The following is a 21,421-nucleotide window of genomic DNA, read 5'->3' as shown; positions in this document are numbered from 1 at the left end:
AATCCAAAACATTTTGGATTCGGATTTTGCAATTTCGAACAAAGAACAAAATTGGGGTGTTTTGGATTGGCTGCTTTTGAACAAAGAACAAAATGAGGGTGTTTCGGATTCAGACCAAAAACAAAACAGAAAAACAAAACAAAACGCACAACTCTAGTTTCAAATGATACTGAAGTTGTGTGGATGTTCAGTAAAGTGAGTATTTTTTCCCCAGTAAGTCATTAGCTGTGTTGAATGAGTTGCTCTAGCAATGAATGTGAAAATTAAGAGAATATTCAGTGCAGTTCTAGGTTCTAATGTTCCTGCCAACCCCCCTCATCTCTCCATTTTCCATACCACAGATGTTTTGGATTGTTCCTCATCACAGCTGGAATTTGGACACCCTCTTTTGCACCCTCATTTGCACTGCCATATCTCTAACTTATACACTAATCTATGTATAGAAGCTGGACTGTGAAGCGGCAAAACATTTTAAACTCTGGCCCAACCCCATCACAGGTTTGCCTGTTTAAGACCCCCTCAAAGTGAATGGGAGTTCTGTAAGAGCACAACTGTGAGATTTAGATATGTATTTAAAGCTAATGGCTAAAAGTTGGAGTTAATGTTAATTGAGTTCTTCATTTTCTTCAGTAACAAGTAAATGGGACATGAGCACAATAATAGAGACTTTAATTAACAAACTGATTGTTATAAATGCTTGGTTTGGGGCCTTGCCATTACCGATAATGTTTAACAACTGCATAACTCCATTTTTAAGACGAATGTTATTTTTGAGGGGATAGAGGGCTATTAATTTCATCTCTGTTCAGAATTCCTACACACATTGAACTGTCTTAAGATTTAATTTTGCATTGCTTCTAGCCACACTATTAAGGTTATTGTTCCTTTATATAGAGTCAATAAACTCTGATATGATAGATCTGACGTCATTGATTGGAATATAGATCTCACTGGCTTGTTGCTTACGTACAATCATCAATAACATGCTCTCAACAGCACCGCCTGAAGCTGCCTAAATTCTTTACGCATTCTGCATTACATCTCTAGTACAGCCAGTCATTTTATTCATGCTTTGTAAACTATTCTTCTTCTTCATTGGGATGTGCATAGCTTCGGGGACTATTCAGCATCAGCCCTGAAACAAAGTGCAGTGTGTTTGGAGTTGATGCTCTGCCAAAGCAAAAACAAGGTAGACTGAGCCCTTCAGTTCTTTGAAGCTTTGCTTTAGCTCCCTCCCACCCCCTCACCTCTCACTGCTAGAACTCCTACAAATGGGACCAGCCAGGCAGGAAGGCCACTTTCCTACATATTCACTCCTAGAGTGAGGAAGCAGGCATAATCTTCCATGGTTTGCATTAAAAATGACTTCTTTTAAACTTTCCCTGGAGTCCTGGGGGAAAATGTAGGTGGTGTCCTTGGAAAATGTAGCCTTTTCTGAGGCTGCAACAATGGCCGCAGCCTCAGAAAAGACTACATTTCCCAGGAGCACCTGCACCATTCCCAGGACTTCGGGGAAAGTGGTTTTTGGTTTTTTTAAAGTAAATTTAAATAGAAACTGTGGAAGATGCTGCCTGCTGCCTCATCACCAGGAGGGAAGATAGGAAAGTGGATTGTGTGGAAGAAAACATGGTCTTCACACAGTGAGGCTATTCACACGATTGAAGAAAATCAGTCTAGCCTCTGCTAGCCCGATTTTCTGAAATTGTGAGAACCACCGGGCTTGGCTGCGAGCCCTGTGGTTCTTGAGCGGGTAACCTGCTCAAGTAGCCCGCCCCTAAAACCAGGTTTGCAGAGCGAGCGCTCCAAAAACTCAGTTTTTTTAAATCATTTTTTTAATCGCTGATGAGTTCAGCCCAAAGCAAAGCAACTGTCTCCTTCAAAGCCCTGAAGTGGAGACCCCTTCAAAGTGCCCAGGTGACCCCCAAATCAAAGTGGGGCTAATTCGCAGGGCCCTAGTATTTATTGATTTGTAAAACTGCCTTTTGCTCAATGGCCTCAAGGTGGCATACAGCTTGAAAGAAGGTTGTGCAGAAGAAGGTTGATTCAATTTGGACCAAACCAAACTTGCTGTTTGGTTCTGGTCAAACTGGGGCTGAATTGAGGCCAGATTGGGTCCTGTGTTCCCTGCAGCAGGGATTCCCAAAGGGCACAGCAGCTGAAGCTGTGCAAAGCACCCCTGTCCGGTGTGGCCTGCTGAACATCCAGTAGCAGTTCCACACCCAGGATAACCCCCAAACTGTGCAGCTGCTCTTTCAAAACCAGTACTACCCCATATGGAACAGGTTGAACCCTCTATCCCTGACTGTCTCTCCTACTCACCAACAGTACCCGCATCTTGTCTGGATTAAACTTCATTTTATTAAGTAACATTCAGTCCATTGCTGCCTCCACCCCTTGGTTCAGAGCTGGGAGATACAGAATATGCATATATTGCTTTGCAACAAATAACGTTCTCAAAATAGTTCACATACCTAGTGGTAAAAAGAAAATTGTTTCCTGTTCCAAAAGGGATCACAGTCTAAAGAGAAACAGAAGGAAGATGCCAGCCACAGTCACTGGGAGGAATGCTGCACTGGAGTTGGATAGGGATAATTGCTCTCCCCCTGCCACATATAAGAGAGCCACCACATGAAAAGTTACCTCTTTGCCCAATTAGCAGGGGTGGTATAAAGTATAACTTGATAACCAGCTGTCTTCATGCACTTTGTAAAGCACCATGTAATAGCAACAACAATAAGGAGGAGGAGGATGTTACGTCAAATAATCACCCTGATGTCACCTTCAGCTCCATATTTGCTTGTGTGGCAAAATGCTCTTGTGAAATGAACCCCATGTGGCAAAATAACTAAGGTCATTCACATGACCACGCTGTGCAGGGTTGATGGGGAGGCAGGCTCCTATCTTCCTCTCTGCACACGATCGCAGTTTGACTTAGAATTCTGCCACTCACAGGACACACAAGCAGTGCTGTGGTGAGCGGCAGAGCCAGGAGCCAAAGGAGGAAGTCCTCTGGCATCCCACAATGCACTGCACCAGGAGCACGGTGCATTGGGGGATTTCCCTACAACTGGGTGCTCTTGCTGCCCAATTCTGTGGACACTCAGGCTGCAGGCAGTCTGAGCATTCACATGACCAGGGAGTGGGGTAGAAGGGTATGCTCATGCCCTTCTACCTCACTTTTTGCCTGGGTAAAATACCCAGGCTACTCCAATGCAGAGCGCTGGGATTGGGACCAATCCCAGGGCTGCACACGGCCAGCCCAAGCCCGGGAAGGGCTGGTCGTGTGAATGACCTTACTATGTCCTGAGAAAATGCTTGTGGGTGGAGCAAACAAGGGGTGGGAACAGGGGGTGAGCAATGGGCTAGAGCTGAGTCTGTGGTGTCTGGTGTGGAGGCAGGCAGGGGTCTCACATATAGCCCTTCTCTCAGGCTCCAGAGACCTACATTTTGGATTTCCATATGCTTTCCTAATAACGAGATTCTCCTGGTCCAAACAGTATCAAAGAGCTGCCAATCAGAGGGATTGCAACAGTAGAAAAATACAAGGCCTCACACAGGAGGCTCACTAGACAGGTGGCCCTCATTATCCACAGACTTTGTATCCACGCTTTCGTGTAACCATGACTGGGTCTTGGAGACCCAGTTTCATTATTCGCAGGTAGAAAAATAGGCAAAATTCACCTATCCATGATTCTGAGTGGACAGAAATGATCCGGAAATGACTTCTTGTGTCATTTCTGTCCACCATTTCGGAGCAGAGATCCATTTTGGGGCTCTTTTTTAAAAAAAAAAGGCAAATATGTAACTATTTTCGGGGTTTGGGGGGCACTGCTGGAGAGCTGGAAACCTGGAGAATAAGGTACTGTCCTTTCCTTCTCTTTTTTTCTGCCCCCCTTGCTTATTTGGACCTTTTTTGTGTTTAGGAACCTAACAATGCCCCCCTTCTCATTTACTCACGGGTTCCTTATTCGTGGGTTTTGTATTCACACCTATAGGCAAGAAAGGAACCCCCATGAATAACGAGGGCCACCTGTATGGGCAAATACTTCATTTTAAAATAGATAAAGGACTCCCATCTTAAGGTTGCAGAAGCCCTGAGGTTAAAAACCTGCCTTCGTCTTCTAGCCGCACCTTTTAATAACCCATTCTCTCTCCCCACTCCTCTCCTGCTAGGACATTGACAACTTTTGTAACAAGCAGGACCATTCTCTGATGATCCTTTCTCTGGATTGCCAAATGTTCTATAAGCAATTAAGTCAAGCGTTATCTCACATTCTTACTTGATGGTAGGCATCATTTGTTGTTTCTTCAGTTGTTTCTTGAGTTAATTAGAAGATCATATTTCTTACAGCAGTGTCTAGAGAACCAAAACAGAGCAAAGCACTAGGGAAACAACCCTGCTTTCAGTGTCAGAGAAACATACATCAAAGAATAGTGCATCCAAACCTACAAACTTAACTCAGGGCCATTCGGACAAGAGATGAACTTGTCCCCTATCAGTCCACAAATTGATAGCATGCAATGGGGAAAGCCAAGGAGGAAGAAGCAATGGGGGTGGAGGAGTACAGGAGCTCTCTGCTTCCCAAAACTACCTCCACCCAGCCCATGAAACTGTATAGACCTTTCCTTAGTAATATGAAGGGAACGGTGTACCCTAGTAATATAGTTCAGCAGCAGTTGAGAGGTGCTGTGTAATGGTATTTAGTTTATCATAGATAATGATGATGATGATGATGAGGATGATGATGATGATGAATTCGATTTCTATACCGCCCTTCCAAAAATGGCTCAGGGCGGTTTACAAAGAGAAATAACAATCAAATGAAATGGCTCCCTGTCCCCAAAGGGCTCACATTCTAAAAAGAAACATAAGACACACACCAGCAACAGTCACTGGAAGTACTGTGCTGGGGGTGGATAGGGCCAGTTACTCTCCCCCTGCTAAATAAAGAGAATCACCACGGGAAAAGGTGCCTCTTTGCCCAGTTAGCAGGGGATAGCAACAGTATTTCAGCTTTGATACTTGGCATGCGATAGCACCTATTCTGATGTATTTCGATGGTGAACAGATTATTATATTTGTCATTTGACAACTATGGAATTTTCAGCTTGATGCCTGCCAAAATCCATAGAGTCCAGAAATGCCAAAATTTAGAAAGTACTCATATATTAAAATTTGACATAAAATGTTCATATACAAAAACAAATATGATTTTCAAATTTGTGTCCTCATCTTTGAAAGTTTAATGGCACAAATGAAGGATTTTTGCCATTTTTAAATATTTGCAAAGAGTGTTTGTTTGTTATATTTACACCGCCCCAAACTCATGTCTCTGAGCAGTTTACAACAAACATAAAACAAATTAAAACATAAATTAAAACATTAAAACAGTTTAAAACCACAATTGTGCTCACTTCGGCAACACATATACTAAAAACCACAATTCTAGTTAGGAACATGGGAAGCTGCCATATACTGAGTCTAGCTAAGTATTGTCTTCACAGACTGGCAGCAGCTTCTCCAAGGTTGCAGGCAGGAATCTCTCTAAACCCTATCTTGGAGATGCCAGGGAGGGAACTTGGAACCTAGATGCTCTTTCCAGAGCAGCTCCATCCCCTGAGGGGAATATCTTACAGTGCTCACACTTCTAGTCCCCCATTCATGTGTAACCAGGGTGGACCCTGCGTAGCTAAGGGGACAAGTCATGCTTGCTACCACAAGACCAGCTCTCTTCTAGATAGATAGATAGATAGATGGCATGGGTGAATAAAAGCGTCTTAAGAGTCTTTTTTAAAGCTGTCAGAGATGGGGAAACTCTTATTTCAGCAGGGAGCGCATCCCAATGCTTCGGGTGGAACAGAGAAGAAACTGGTGGCAATTGCAGATGGACCTCTCTGGATGATCTCAATGGGCGATGGGGCTCATAGTGAAGAAGATGTTATCTTAAACACCCTTAAATACCATTTGCTCTCACTCTGATCAAAGACAAGTGTACTCAAACCAGCCCCATGTGATGAGTTAGTTTGAAGTCTCTCTGTTGCCTGTTAGGAAAGCCCCAGCTTTAAAAGCTGCTCACATGTCTGAATCATTCAGCTGATGATAACAAAAACATATAGACACTCAAAGGAAATCAGCATTTGGGAAGAAGTCTCTAACAATTAAATCTGCTTTGATAAAAATTGAGGATGAAATACCAAAGAGGTATGTTGTAGGTTATCTCTCTGACAATTCCAGAAAGTCTATACACACAAGTGCTTTGATCAGAGCAGATGGATCACACTCATGAATCTAGATCATGGTCTCTTTTTCCCCATGGGGACCCCCCTGAAAAGAGAACCCACGTAGAATAGGAACAGCTGTCAGTCACGCTTTTCACTTGGGTGTCTTCAGGTGGGTGCATGATTAGAACTGCATTGGCAATAAGGCATAGATGGATTTTTATGAAGTTGATTCTCTGATTTAAATGCACACTTACACACACAACCAACAAACCAATTCTAATTTCAATTTCCAGGATCTAGCCCCTTTAAGGTCTGGAATTGTGAAGGACTTACTTTTTAGTTCTCAGAATGGATCGGAACCATTCATTTAATTGGCACTTGAGTGTACAGACTACTTTCTCAGATTGTCAGTGGTATAACCTACAACATACCGCTTTGGTATTTCAGCCTCAGTTCTCATCACTGGGGGGATAATTGATAGAGACTTTTTCCTAAACACTATTTTCCTCTCCCTTAAAATGCTTGTATGTTTTATCAGCTGAATTATATGGAAAGGTGAGCAGTTCTTAAAGCTGGACAAGAAAATTAAATCCATAAAGCATTTGAATGCCATGTGCTCCTCTTCCATGAGCTACATGAGTGTGAGATTGCTTCCCCTAGCTGAGAGGTACTGGGTATAGTTGATAGTGGCCACATTCATATGTAATGCGGAACCGAGGGTCCAATGATCCCACATTTCTCCCCCCGCCCAACGCTAACCTGTCCACATTCAGATGTAATGGCCAGGACCCAAACCGTAGGGAGGGAGACTGCAGAGAGGAGGGAGAACTGGCTGTGTGGGCAAGTGAACTAGCTGCCGGACTTCCTCCTTCAGATGAATGACAACTGCAGCAGCCAATCAGAACGGAGAGAGGGAAGAGCTTCCTTCCCTCAATTCCAGTCTCAGAGAAGGCTGCCTCCATTTCAGTGTTTGGCTGCCGAACACAAACCTCAGGTAGGAGCAGCTAAACTCACAACAGCCCAAGGGTTCAAAATTGGAGTTTGGGGAGGCAAATCTTGGGTCACTTTTCGAATGGGACAGAGGTTCAATGCATTAAGATGTACAGGAAATCAAATCTCTGCCCCATTTAACTCCGGTTTCCCATTACATGCAAAAGCAGTGAGTGTATCAGAGTGGGACCAGAATAACCTAGGCTTAAATCCCTACTTAGTTAACTTTTCTGGTGTTGGGGAAATGTCTCTGTATTATTGCTCTGTATTGTACAGTAGCTGACCTTTGAACAGCCCTCCAGCGGCTGTTGCTGGTGTCTATCTTATTTTAGTTTAGTTTAGTTTAGTTTGTGAGCCCTTTGGGGACAGGGAGCCATTTTATTGTTTGTTTGTTTGTTTGTTTGTTTATATCTGTGTGTAAACCACTTTGGGAACTTTTGCTGAAAAGTGGTATATAAATATTCATTGTATTTCTATTCATAATAAACTGATTGATTGACCCTACTCAAGTCACGAAACATTAAGGAACCTACTGTAGGTTACAAGGTTGTTGTGGGAATCATGTCAACGCTGGCTTGAAATCCATCTCCCATTTTTGCTGATGCTTCCACAGTCAGCAGAAATGGGAAGTTTCAGATTTGCTTTGGAGGGGAGCTCAGGAAACTACCTTGACATTTTTGAGGTGAAGGGGACAGGGCATATGTGATATGCTTACCACTGAAAAGGATGTGGTAAGCTTACCAATTTTCTTTTGCTTAGCAAAGTAGCTCTTTGGCAAGCAGCAGCAGTAGAGCTTCAAGTGCTGCTGCTCTTTGCAGCACCTGTCAGCACCTACCAGATGCCATTGCATGTCACTGTAAATACACCTGGGAGTGACCAATGACATGATGTCACATCATTCCTGGTGCATTCTGAGAGGAAATGGAAGCCACCTGTGGATATGGCTGTCGCCACGGCTCACCAAGGGGCAGCTTTGTGAAACAAGACTCTTTCACCCAATAAGCACACCACATGCCCCCAGAGCTCAACACCTTTGAGGGAAGTTCATGAACTCTCCCATGAAACTACTTTTTTGACCGCCTCTCAAACCTCTCTGAACCACCCACATAACCTAAATATTTGCTGGATATTTTATTGAGTGATGTATCAGGGCCAGCACTGGATCAAATAGATACAAGTAAACTTGGAGGGGGCTGTTGCTTAGGAACATAGAAACACAGGAATATAGGAAGCTGTGATTGGTCTATCTATCTCAGGATTGTCTACCCAGACTGGCAGCGGCTTCTCCAAGGTTGCAGGCAGGAATCTCTCTCAGCCTTATCTTGGAGATGCTGCCAGGGAGGGAACTTGAAACCTTCTGCTCTTCCAGAGCGGCTCCATCCCCTAAGGCGAATATCTTGCAATGCTCACACATCAAGTCTCCCATTCATATGCAACCAGGGCGGACACTGCTTAGCGAAGGGGACAAGTAATGCTTGCTACCACAAGACCAGCTCTCCTCTCCTCTCCTCCAACATGCTTAATTGCAGAGCATGTGTTTTGCATATAGGAGGACCCCCTATATCTTGGCCATGTCCAGGTAAGGCTGAGAAAAACCACTGTGTGAAGCCCTGGAGAGGTGCTGCCTACCAGAGTAGACAATACTGAGCAAGATGGACCCATGGAATAAAACAGTACAAGGCAGGTTCACATGTTCAACCTTGAATATGCTTCTCTGAGTCCTATGGGGAAAGGATGAGATGCCAGTGTTATAAACAAAAAGTGGCGAATGGTATATATATTACACCCTCTTCAGTCATTCCTCCCACCTCACATGAACAAACATATGAGGAGGGGGACTCGATCATACTAAACAGCCATATTCAAAGACAGAACTAGCCACACATCCCAGACATCTGTGTGTTCAGCACTTACTGTACAGACAAGTGCTGAACAGGTGGGTACGGATGTGCAAACAGGTTCGATGGTTTGGGGTCAAACTGAACCACCTCCTGTTCGGTCTGACCCCGGACTGCACCCACTCACCCTCGGCCCATTTGGGAGGTTCATGAGTTTGTTTGTTGTTGTTTGGGGGGGGGGTTAGTTGTTTATTTTTAAATTTTTAAACTTACCTCCTCCTGGGGTGTTCTCCGAGGCAGGGCAGGGTTCGCAGAGGTTCCTCCTCCCCCTCCAGCCTCCCTTCAGTCCAAAACTGGCCCATCTTTCCTCCTGGCATCGTGGCCATTTTGGAGGACTCCACACTTGCACAATGGGCCTCTGCATATCCTGGGTCATGCCAGGCCACACAGAGGCCCATTGCACAGGCATAGCGGCCTCCAAAATGGTTGCCACACCAGCAGAAAGGTGCCACACCGAATAGGCCGAAGAATGGCTGAATGGGCCAGTTTTGCACTGAAGGGAGGCCAACGGGGGAGGGGGAGCCTTTGCGGACAAACACACACCCTGCCACTGCCTCGGAGAACACCCCCAGAGGGAGTGAAACACCCACACACAGAGACCATACTAGTGGGGTTCAAGGGGGTGCTGGACTGAACTGGCCCGATCTGGACTGGACCAGATGGTTCCGTGCACACTCCTACAGGCGGATGATGGGGAGCATGGCTAGCTGGAACACTCCTCTTTGCACCCGTCCATGTATTCAGGTATAACACAATGGGCTTTATTCGTTGCCATTCATGGCCAGTGGTTACAGGGTTTTGGCTGTGTCATGCCCTCTTTATCATGTCCCTGGTCCTTCAGAGCTTTTCAGTCTGCAAACAAAACAAAACATGACTAACACTATTTTCAAGAGCTTGTTCACACATAGCATGGAAGGGCGATAAGAGCCTTTGAGTGGCGAGGGTAGTGGTAGTAATAGTGGTGGTAGAGCAGATGTGGAACTGGGGGGATTTGTGAGTTTTCTGTGGGCAGGAAGGGGAAATTTTGAGGGAAGAAGCCTGGTATAACATCAGATTCTTATGCTATTCTGCTGGCAGTCTGCACTGTCCTGGCTGGTGTTCTATCTCTTGATATGCGAGGTATCAAATCTGAGGTGGCTTTTAAGATGATTAGTTAGCTTCGGTATACAATTCGTTCTCCTTCTAGAACATGAACAATACAACTTTTATTTGCTTTGTCAAATTAGAGAAATGTGCAAGTGTTTATACCAACATTCCAAATAAAGAATATGACTGAATGACCAGAATGTGGAGAGATACTCTTGGATGTCAGCTGTTAGTGAATAAGCTGTCCAGATGTTGAGGAGGGAGGTTTTCATAGTTAGTTCCAATACTAAAGAGATAATGTCTGATCATTCTATGCATAAAAGCCTTAGCAAATGCTTCTGTCATTCAAAGTTTCACAAAGAAAATATAATTTGTGCAGATTCGTCTGCAGCCTAGACAGATGGAAGCACAGCAGGTAGATAAATACAGCCATTCTCTCCCATGAATACCTTCAAAAGAAAGGTCATAGATAAGACAGTAAGTAAAGTGAATGGAGATTAGGAGGGACATCTGTTTATTTTGGATAGCAAGAAAAAAAAATTCATTGCTTTTCAAAGAGATTTCTGCTCACAGTCTAATCGGTGGACATCTGCTTAATTCTGAACTCTTAGCAATTCTTAGTATTAGTCTTCCCATTAAAAAGAAGAGAGAGAGAGAAAGGAAGCACAATTAACGCCGGGGAAATTTTTTCCGTATTTCTATAATGCATTCTGTTATACGTCACACAAGCCAACATGCTAAACACAAGTCAAGCAAATGTCAGGTGCTGCCAAATGGGAACTTCATTACAGAGCACCTTACAATGTTCCCTTCTCCCTGCTTCCTAGTGAATAAAGCCAAATGACTGACACTTGCTTTGACATAGTGTGAGCATCCCTAAAATTGTGGTGCCTAGAATAGGGCAATACAAAGCTGGGCAAAGTTGTTTGATGCCTACTATGAAAGCAGTGACATAATGGCTGCATTCACATGTAATGTGGAGCCATGGGTCCAATGGACCCCTGGTTCACCACCACCACCACAATGCACAGTTACCTGTCCACATTCAGACATAACCAGCAGGACCCTCTCTGCAGGGAGACTGCAGAGAGGAGGGGGAATTAGCTACATGGGCTTCCTTCAGGAATGAAGGACAGCCCCAGCAGCCAATCACAGCCCGAGTGAGGGAGGAACTTCCTCCCTCAACTCAGGTTAGAGCTCAGTGGGGCTGCAGTTCAGTGTATGGCTGTAATGCTGGAAGCTTGAAGCCTCATGTAGGAGCAGTGAAACTCACTACAAGCCAAAGCTTCAGACTGGGGTATCAGGAAGGAAACCTTGGGTCACTTTTTTGTCCAGACTGTGCTTGCAGGGGCAGAGCCACCATTGAGCGAACGGGTTCAAAGAAACTGGGCCACTGCCCCTGACATCAGACGCGGGGGGTGGCATGATTTAGCTCCCAAGCAGGGCTGCGCGGGGCTGCGCAGCCCCGTTGGGGATCAGCCAGTGCTACGTTTGCAGCACAACCGGAGCAACGCTCCCTGGCAGGGAGAGTCATTCCAGCCGCACTGCAAACACAGTGCTGGCCGATCTAACTCTCAAACGGGGCCGCACAGCCCAATTTGGGAGCTAAACCACACCCCTGCCCCTGATTTCAGATGCAGGGTACATGGCTAAATGCTGCTGGCCTCCCTCCACATCTGTGTGATTGCACACATTCAGATGTACTAAAAATTCAACCTCGGACCCCTTCAGCTCCAGTTTACCATTATGTAAAAATGGGGCATAGGATATGTTTTCCTGGTATGGCTCTTCTGTTTTGGTGTTTACAGTGGTATGGAGCATGGTCCTCTGTGGAGTCTGAAATGCCAAGGCTAGATCAAGAACAAAGCCCTAAATAAATAAAGGTTCAGGTGTGTTCAGCATTCCTAGATGTGTGGAGATGGGGCTGTAGCTCAGTGGTAGAGCATCTGCTCTGCATAAATAAGGTCGCAGTTTCAATCCCTAACATCTCCAGGTAGAAAGAAAACTCCAACCTGAAACCTTGAAGAACCACTGCCAGTCATTGTAGACAATACTGAGCTAGTGGGACCAATGGTCTGACGGTATAAGCAGCTTCCTATGTGCCTATGTATCCAACCATATTTAAAACAAGCTGATAATTTGGTATTCCATCCAGCGAATAAACAACCACATTCCAAATTTGCCATGCTGTTGCTTGCATAGCAAAATCTGAATTTCAGCTCAGAATAAAACCATTTCCATTTTGGCACTTTAAGTGTTGGTTCCAGATGGGAGATTTTCAGTACTAGCTCCCTGGTGTTTCAGGATTTCAGCTACAAATCTGTTGTGGAGAAGGAGACACAGTGGGAGTTCTGCCTCCCCTAGACATTTTCTTTCCTGCTCCCTTCCATTGAAATATTGCCCATGAAAGAGAGTCTGGATGACTTCAAACTTTATGGTTAAATATCTCTTATCGGAAGAATCACATAAGTTCTCATATGGAATATCACAGCAGTCTACAGTATAAACATTAAATAGATGACAGTGTACATGTGGATTTTAATTGGCTTTCCTAAAATGCAGTTACAATTGTATTGTACAAAGCCGACCAAAAAAGCAACAAAGTCTGGTAATAGTTTTGGGGTGTCCCCCACCCCAGCTATTGTTTATATCATGCAGGTTCTGCTATGAGCAGTCCACATATTCAGCATGGCTGGTAACATACCACGGGCCAGTTTGGATGATTCCATCCCTGCCAATAATTAGGAAGGGAATGTGCCAATAGCACATTCATCGGAACATTATCGGTAGACATCCCAATTCTCTCTCAGAATGCCAGTTTATCACATGGCGGGGTGTTCAGCCAAATGGACGATCTTCATGTGCTCCAAATATTTTCCAAACAAGTATTTGGAGCATGTGTAGAGGGGCGATTCAAATAAACAGGGGGCGCCACATGTGATGACATGCCAGGAGGGCATTGGAATATCTGCAGAGGATGTCCCAATGGGCATGCTGTCGAGCAGCTACGAGCGACTGCCTGTCTGCGGGCAGAGCGGGCTAAGCCCACTCTCTACGCAAGCCCAACAGAAGCTCTTCTCATGGATCATGAGAAGAGCTTCACGGAGTCTTGCCATCTTGGATACATGCATGCCCAATTTCAGAACTCTAAGCCCAGCCATTCTGGAAATGTAAAGGGTTGGGCAAAGAGGGGGCATGTTGCACTTTTTAACAAAGGCAAAGGGCAGATTCTTTCGCATGGAATGGAATGATGGTCCAGAAGTTTTTGTAATTTTCTACTATGAAACAAGCCACTTACAGGACTTCTTTAATTTTTTTTTTTTTTTTAGGTTAGTCCTGCTAACCTGTCCTATCGTAGCCCAATTTCAGAACTCTTGGCCAAGCCACTCCAAAAATATTTTAAAAAGGTGAAAAGTGTGGTGATGTTTACCCTTTTTTAATAAAGGAGAAGGGCAGATTCCTCCAGCTGGGGAGCTTCAGTTCCAGAAGTTTTGGTAATTTTCTGCCATAAAACAAGCCACACATAGGAGTTTTTTGAATTTATTTTTTTTTTCATTCAAAAAAATCAACATATTGACTGATCTGTTTCAAAACCATGATGGAGAGTCCTGCTAACCTGTCCTACATCTGTGCCAAATTTCAGAACTCTATGCCAAGCCATTCCAGAAATACAAAGGGGGATCTCTTTTCCCTTGGGGACAATCATGGGTCTCTCTAGAAGAGTGGGCACACAGACTTGGACTCCGAGGTCTGTACCAAACGGCACCCCTATTCCTGCCTGTTGCCATTTTGAAAAACACAAAAGGCCTATTCAGACCTTTGAAATGAAACCACTCCACCTGGTTTCAGTGTTGATACTGGGTCCAGATGTCCCGCCCCAGCACATCACTCATTCTCTCATAGGAACATAGGACCATTGGTCTATCCAGCTCAGTATCAGTGCTCACACTTCTAGTCTCCCATTCATATGCAAGCAAGGCAGACCCTGCTTAGCTAAGGGGACAGGTCACTCATGCTTGCTACCACAATCTCTTCTCAACATAGCCGCTCAAAGTTCCTGTGGCATTTGAAGAAGCAAACTGTGCCTTTTAACTCTGATGATTGACACTTCCATGATGAGCACCCTGGATTGCCTAGGCTACTGATCATGGAAGCACCTGCCATCATGTTATGCCCTTTGCCTCTTTAGACAAACACTGCACTAGCTGTGAGTGGCTTGCTGGGTCTGGGGCGGGACTTCTGGACCCTCTTTCAGTGCTGAAACCATGTGCAGCAGTTCCATTTCAAACATCTGAATAGGGCTAGAGTTTCATGCAAATAGAGTGCTGGCTCAAATCATAATCATGCCCTGGAAGCAGCTCTAAGACTAGGCTGCCTGAACGCTTTCAGACAGCTGATTTCAACCCTTCGTTTTCTGGGGAATGATGATCCAGTTTTCAGGCAATTACCACAAGCTTTTACCAGGGTATGTGTGTGTGTGTGATTGTATTAATTCCGACAGACCATGGCTGCCCCTGAAACAACTTATTCAGCAAGCGGAAACTAGCAGATTATTACACAGGCACGATACCATATATATCTTTCTGCATTGCACTAATAGTGTCTGGTTGCAAAGCAGGTCACCCTGAGGTAGGTTGCCATGATTTTAATGTGAAGGACACCTTTAGGCATGCTTCCACTCTTTTTCTCATTAACAGTTTTGCAGCTCTGCGTCAGTGGCTGTGCCATCTTGTAAGCTGACACCATAATTTCAATGCTATATAATGTTAACGTCAGTGTAAGAGAGTCGTATGATGTTTTCCCTCCTTTTGTGGATTCAGGTTTGAGAGTTGCTTTCAAGACATAATTAGATCACAAATAAGATCACAGGAATTTGATGGGAGGGATTTTACACAGTGAGCCAGTGTTCACATTGGCGCAAGTATATATATCTTCCCCATTTGTATGGTCCAAATGAATCTTAACATTCACTGGCATTTTGCTAGGAGTTTAATACAGAATGGAGGGGGAAGAGAACGGGGAGGTACTGAACTGAAAGAGAGGAGTTCTGATATTTTTCTTGAAATATCTATTCAGAGGAGGAAGGAGCCAGACTTTTGTGCCTCCTGATGCAGTTGAGGAAGAGGACTATGTGGAATCGGGCTAGGGGAAAGAGGAGGAGAAAGAGGGAGTGTCATGTCCCTGCCCACCTGATTCAGTTTTTTTTTTGGGGGGGGGATGCACTCTGGCTCAGATCTGTGGGTTTGCAGTGAATGATCAAGAAGATGTATGGGTCCTCTGCGGTTGTGTTGCCCCCCCTCCGCCAAATGCACTCTAACCCAGACCTGTGGGTTTGTGGTGAAATGCATATATGATGAGAGGATGCTTATTTTGCAGGGGGCTATATAACCCTCATAAGCTTATTAAATCTAGGGTACAAAATTACCTAGCTGCACCCCTGGGCAGGAACATATCTAGAGCTGCCCCCCAGTTTCACATAGAGTGGAATTTGTGGTGCAATCTGAAGGGTTCTGCCCAGTCAAAAATATATAGTGTAGGGATGTTGAGGGAAGTTCAAAGGAAGTTCAGCAAAACTAGCAACATTTCTGAGGAATGGCGAAGGTCTTACATCTACATACACATATATTCCGGGCTGGATTTAGGGGCAGGTGACTCAGGCAATCTCCTAAGGCACTAGACTTGAGGGTGGTGCCAGGTAGTTCCGTTATTCATAAAATGGAAGAAAAAGCTTCTATAAAGTTTTGTATTTATTTGAGAACTTCTTTGTTAAAAGGGAAGAAGAAGAAGAAGAAGAAGAAGAAGAAGAAGAAGAAGAAGAAGAAGAAGAAGAAGAAGAAGAAGAAGAAGAAGAAGAAGAAGAAGAAGAAGAAGAAAACTGCTACTTGCATCAAGCAGACTAAATTTAGCTTCCTTACCTCCTCCTCCTCAATCAGTAGGATTGCTGATTTTCCAGCAAGGCTTCAAGGCGACTGTGTCAATTGGCCTCTACTGTGCAAGCTAGCAACTGTCTGGATCCAAGTCAATCTACATAACAACAACAACAACAAATACTTACATGCCACTTTTCAACAAAAAAGGTTTCCGGAGTAGTTTACATCTGAAATCCTCCACATCAAAATTTTCTCTAGATTTTGGAGTTTTTGAATTATCTGCTCTTGTTTCTAAAGTAGAAGCAATGCATTAGGAATCCTCCATTGCTCTGATTTTAGTTTATGAATTTTATACAGCATGCAGTTTGCTGCAGCTTTTAGTTCCATCAGTTCCCTTATGTCTCCCTCCACCCATGTGTGCATTGATAAAACACAACAGGAAAGCAGTCTTGATGGGATGTATGTGTGATTTCATCCAGATTCTTTTCTTGCTGTGCTTTACCGATGCACAGGTGCATATTGATAAAGCACTGCAAAAAAGCAATCTTGATATGACTCTGCATATGACTGAACTGACATTCTTTTGTGTGGTGTTTAACTAATGCACTGGAGTGCATGTGCTCACAGAAAGAATATTGATACAATCATACATATTATTGGGGGTGGGGCTGTAGCTCAGTGGCAGAGCTACTGCTTGGCATGCAGAAGAAGGTCCCAGGTTCTATCCCTGACATCTCGAAATATGGCTGAGAAAGACTCCTGCCTGAAACCCTAGAGAACCACTGCCAGTCAATGTAGACAATATTCAATGGTCTGACTTAGTATAAGGCAGCTTCCTATGTTCCTATCCCATCAAGACTGCTTTGCGGCATTTTATCAATGTGCACATACAGTGGGAGGCAGGGGTGGCTGGTACAGGCCCCCTCCCCCCAGGGGAGTGGCAGGAAGCATCTTTAAGTGTTAATTAGTTGTTGATTACCTCCCATTCCGCTGCACTTGAAAGCTCTTCTCAGCAGCAGCATGCCACCCAGAACCCGCTACAGTAGAGGATTGACTCCACCACTCAGCTCTGGCCTCCACACATGTATGGAGGACATTTGTGGACCACACAAATGGCCTCCGCCGGCTGAGTGGCAAAACTGATCCTCCACCGCATCAGGTGCTGAGTGGCGCATTGCTGCTGGGAAGCGCTTTCGGGTGTAGTGGTAGGGCAGGTAAGCACCTACTAATTTGCACTTAAAAGTGCCTCCCGCCCCCCGCCCTCAGCGATGCCTGCCACTGGTGGGAGGAAGAGACAAATGAACCAAAAGAACTGAACAGAGTGATGAACTGTACATGCTCCAATTATAGAACTAATTTTAGACATTCTTCTAGCCCAGAACTGAGGAGTAGAATTAGGGAGAAATTGACCCATGGAACAAAAGAGGAATGGAACAGGGAGAATCTGCTCACCCCTACTTCAGATATCACATTTTAATAGATGGGGTGTTTCCCCTACCAGGGTGAGTGCTTTATGCTAATAACTCCCTGTGCAAAGGATGCCACCATCAAAACGTGAAAGGGGCTAAACTCTTCCTGACTTTTAGAGCTGAGATCTCTTCGTCTGTTTAACAAGATCTCATCAGTAAATTAGCCTTTCCTGTGAAGGACGGCATCTCTGGGAAATGAGCTTTGCCCTCATATGCTGCATATTGCGGAGGGAGAGGGCTCCTTTCAAAGCGTTTGCATCAGGTGTCCTCACTTCGAACGCACTTCGCTTTGCTGCAGGTGCCTCTTCAAAGGGTTTTGCTTTTTGTCATAGGAGGAAGGGGTAACCACCTTCAAAGGACTTCATTTAACATGACTGAAGGAATTTAAAGGCATCCGAACATGAAACGTCTGGAAACGTGGTTTTAAAATTTGATGAGCCCTGACTTCTTTCTCTCTATAAATGCTAGATTTTTTCCTCAGATAAACATGTCATGCGGAGGGTGGGGGTGGGGACAGTTCATAAACAGAATTAAAGATACAGGCTTGAGCCAGATATCCAGTTACATGAAATGAAGAACATTTGCTCATGTATGGGGGAGGGACCAAATCCTACTCGTTCACCCACCCCAGTTGCAATGCCATGCCACATAAAATATGCCATATTTAGGGAGGGGCCATAGTTCAGCTAGATGATCCAGTGGTCACAGCTCAGTGGCAGAGCATCTGCTTTTCCATCCCTGGTTCAATCCCCGGCAGCATCTCCAGGTAGGGCTGGGAAAGACTCCTGCTTGAAACCATGGAGACCCACTGCCAGTCTGTGTAGACAATACTGAGCTAGATTGAGCAATGGTCTGACTTGGCAGAAGGCAGCTTCCCATGTTCCTATAACTCATTATAAGGCTGCTTGCTTAATATGTCAATCTGTAGTATACCCCAGCTCTCTGTCTCAGCCCCCCAGGGGTGCAATGGGCTGTGCTGGGAGAGGGAACTGGGCAGCTACAGTGTTTTTGCCCAGGCAAGTGGTGACCAAGCCAATGTGCATGAGCAAAGCTGCAGAATTACATCAGGAATTTAAGCATCTCTGATGTATGCAAGTGATTAAGATGGGATTCTCAGGTAGGCGATTTCAAAAGAAACATAGGAGATACTTGTAAGAAAGGTTGCATGTTGTTATTTACCTAAGCAAGGCCATTTCCAGTTTCCTGGGTTACTTTCCAACTTACACAGTTAGAATCCTCAAAAACACTTCTTGGAAGTGAGACTTGCAGTTGTCTCTGCTGGCCAGATGTTTTACAATGAGAATTTATTTCTTTGTTTTAAAAACGTTGACTTCATTTGTCTTCCATAACGAACCCATAGAGGATCACACCAACAATTATTTAACAATTCTGAAGGGTGTTAAAATATCCAGGGATGTGTATCAGACTAAAGTATCAGACTAAAACTAGGAAGGCCTAGAGTCACATCCCCAATCACCTGGAAAGCTGATTGGACTAATCACTGTCTCCTGTCCTGGCCTAGCTCACAGGGTTGTTGTGAGGATAAAATGGAGGAGTGAGCCATGTATACCATCCTGAGGAAGTGTGGAATAAAAAAGAATTGCAATAAAGTGGGTGAAGCTTCTCAGGAGGTGATGGGGCTACACACAGATCAGATCCTGGTTATCTATCCTGGTTAAATAGGATTCTTTAACCACAGAAGTTTGACCAAGATTATCCAGGAATTCTAGATTCTCACAATCAGCTCCGCGGGCCTCAGTGATCTTGGTTAATTCTTTAACCAGGATTGCTGTGATTGTGTGAATTCAGTCAAGATGAATCCAAACTGGAAAACCTAAGATATAATATAATGCAGTATGAGCAGTCTTCCTTAGGTACCCTCACTTCATCCTGCATCATCAATGCATGAGAGAATATAAATTGCAAATCTGCCTGGAAGGTACAACTGACTGCAAGACAACCACAGTGTGACGCATAATGAGAATCCATAATGATATAAATATTTAATTCCTTTAACTAACTACTTCTAAACACTATAGATATGCAAGTGTAATTAATTTTCAACCACTATCTGCTTTTCCATTCCTATGCTAATTAGCAGTGCACAGAAGAGATGCTGTTACATAACTGATTTTTTTTGTATGTACATGGTTATATCCTTGTACATTTGCACAGAATATGCTGAGCGCCGTAGCCTCCCTTTCAAACAGTACCTAGGGGAGTGCCTGCCACAAGAATGACACAGAGATTGATACAGGGTCTTTCATTAGAAGATAGTGCCAGCGCATCATACATTGTTTGGTAGTATTCCCCCCCCCCCCGCCCGCTTTTGGTACAGATTAAAAATGTCAGTATTGAAAATTGGAGGCACAAGAACACCATCAATGGATATTCTTTCATGGAGTATGAAAAACAGGATTGAAGCATATGAAACAATTCCCAATTTTGTACTAAGTCATAAACTGGAAAAGCAGTCATGGCTGACATACAGAGCTGTTTCTCATGACTGGGAGAAAGGGCTCAAAAGGGGCAAGGGTGTAGAGGAAGAATGGCAGTTCAGTCCCCAAATAGCTAAGCAAAACCTGTTTGGTGAGAATGCCCCTCCCAAGGCCTTGTGCTGCAGGGAGGGTAGTTTGTCCCAGCCCCGCCCTGGCACGAGCCCTGGAAGACCACTGATTGGTCTAGTGCCTCTTTGAGGGCAGGGTTGGAACTGCAGCTATTGCTGCTCCCCACTCCAAACTCTCAGTTGGTGCTGGGATTCCCCCCCCCCTCCCTAGGTGGTGAACGGGCATGTGCTGGTCATCCTTTTAGGGGCCAAGTAGGAATTTTTGGCTTCCAACATATAGGCTGCTGTGGGGGGGGGGGGGTTTCGCCTACTCTGTTCTGCTTGTCTAGATGTTAGCTAGTTAGTTCGGTCACAGCTGGGAGGGACAGAGCAGACTGGGTTGTCAGGAAAAGTAGGATTTAATAAAGGTGAGCACTCTTGGACAGTTAAATAGGTTCATTGGTCTATCACTCCCTTGTGGTTTGAGCGGCCCAGGGATGCTGGTGGGCCATGTAACCAGCTTCAGGACTTCACAAATCCTAGAGCTCAACCGTCCAAGAGATGTGAAGGCCTAGAAGTGTCGAGACCCCTGTGGGGTTGACTATGAAGGGATAGGAGCGGGTTGTTTACCTGCTTCCTTCTGGAGTCAGGGTGTGGCGACCACATAGGACACAGGGAAGGACTGTGGTGTCTAAACCTGGTCTTGTTAAGCTCGCACTGTCGGGGGTGGGGGTGGAGTATTTTGCCTTCTTTTGTCCACTACTCAATTAATTGATTGATAAATAAAGTTGTGGCCCTTTATACCCAACACTTGGTGTTTGTGTCTTCTTGGGCTAGGGTCTGGAGACAAAGCAGCAAAGCAAGAGGTCTTGAAACAGTTCTTTAGTATTGAAGAACTACAAGGATTTATTTCAGGAAAGGGTTACAAACACATGTGGAAAAGCCTGCAGCTTAATTTCAGCTGTAGTTCATGGCTGAAGAGAGACCAAAACAAACAGCCATCTCTGGAGAAACAAAATAGAGACTAACGCTGGAAGAACAAAGAGGGCAGGAGTCCAGCACTTTTATCCCCACCAGTGGTCACTATGAGACATTGCAGCTGAGAGCTGATGCTGCTAGGGTTCTAGCTCCAACAGAGGAGAAGAAGCCTCAAAATGCTTATCTCCCACACAGACTAGATCCCTGCTGTTGCTGGGTAGCAGATCACCCATTCAAACGACTACCAGCTATACATACAATCGGTTAGCCTGGATTAAGGGCGCCCTTGTGCCCTTAACCCTGACTAAGTGGCGGGCTCCCTAAATGGGTTCATGCTTCGCCACTGCCGGGAGCCACACAGTT

At 44.7% G+C, this 21,421-nt stretch overlaps 2 long non-coding RNA genes across 3 annotated transcripts; one reads left to right on the top strand and one right to left on the bottom strand.

The window, feature by feature from the left end:
- Positions 1–658: 658 nt before the first annotated feature.
- On the bottom strand, positions 659–7,097 carry LOC128341806 (uncharacterized). 2 transcript variants are annotated; one of them, XR_008314590.1, is made up of 4 exons: positions 6,982–7,097; positions 4,273–4,357; positions 2,472–2,603; positions 659–1,170 (listed from the first exon to the last, which is right to left on the bottom strand). It is a non-coding gene; the product is annotated as an uncharacterized LOC128341806 (long non-coding RNA). The 2 variants fall into 2 exon arrangements; XR_008314589.1 differs by having other exon boundaries at positions 4,281–4,357.
- Positions 7,098–7,135: 38 nt separating this feature from the next.
- LOC128341807 (uncharacterized) lies at positions 7,136–20,888 on the top strand. The gene is made up of 2 exons (XR_008314591.1): positions 7,136–7,216; positions 15,970–20,888. It is a non-coding gene; the product is annotated as an uncharacterized LOC128341807 (long non-coding RNA).
- The last annotated feature ends 533 nt before the right edge of the window (positions 20,889–21,421 follow it).

The sequence above is a fragment of the Hemicordylus capensis genome, chromosome 2 (genome assembly GCF_027244095.1).
Source record: "Hemicordylus capensis ecotype Gifberg chromosome 2, rHemCap1.1.pri, whole genome shotgun sequence".
In the NCBI taxonomy this organism is placed as follows: Eukaryota; Metazoa; Chordata; class Lepidosauria; order Squamata; family Cordylidae; genus Hemicordylus; species Hemicordylus capensis.
This window is presented reverse-complemented; position numbering and strand designations above follow the sequence as displayed.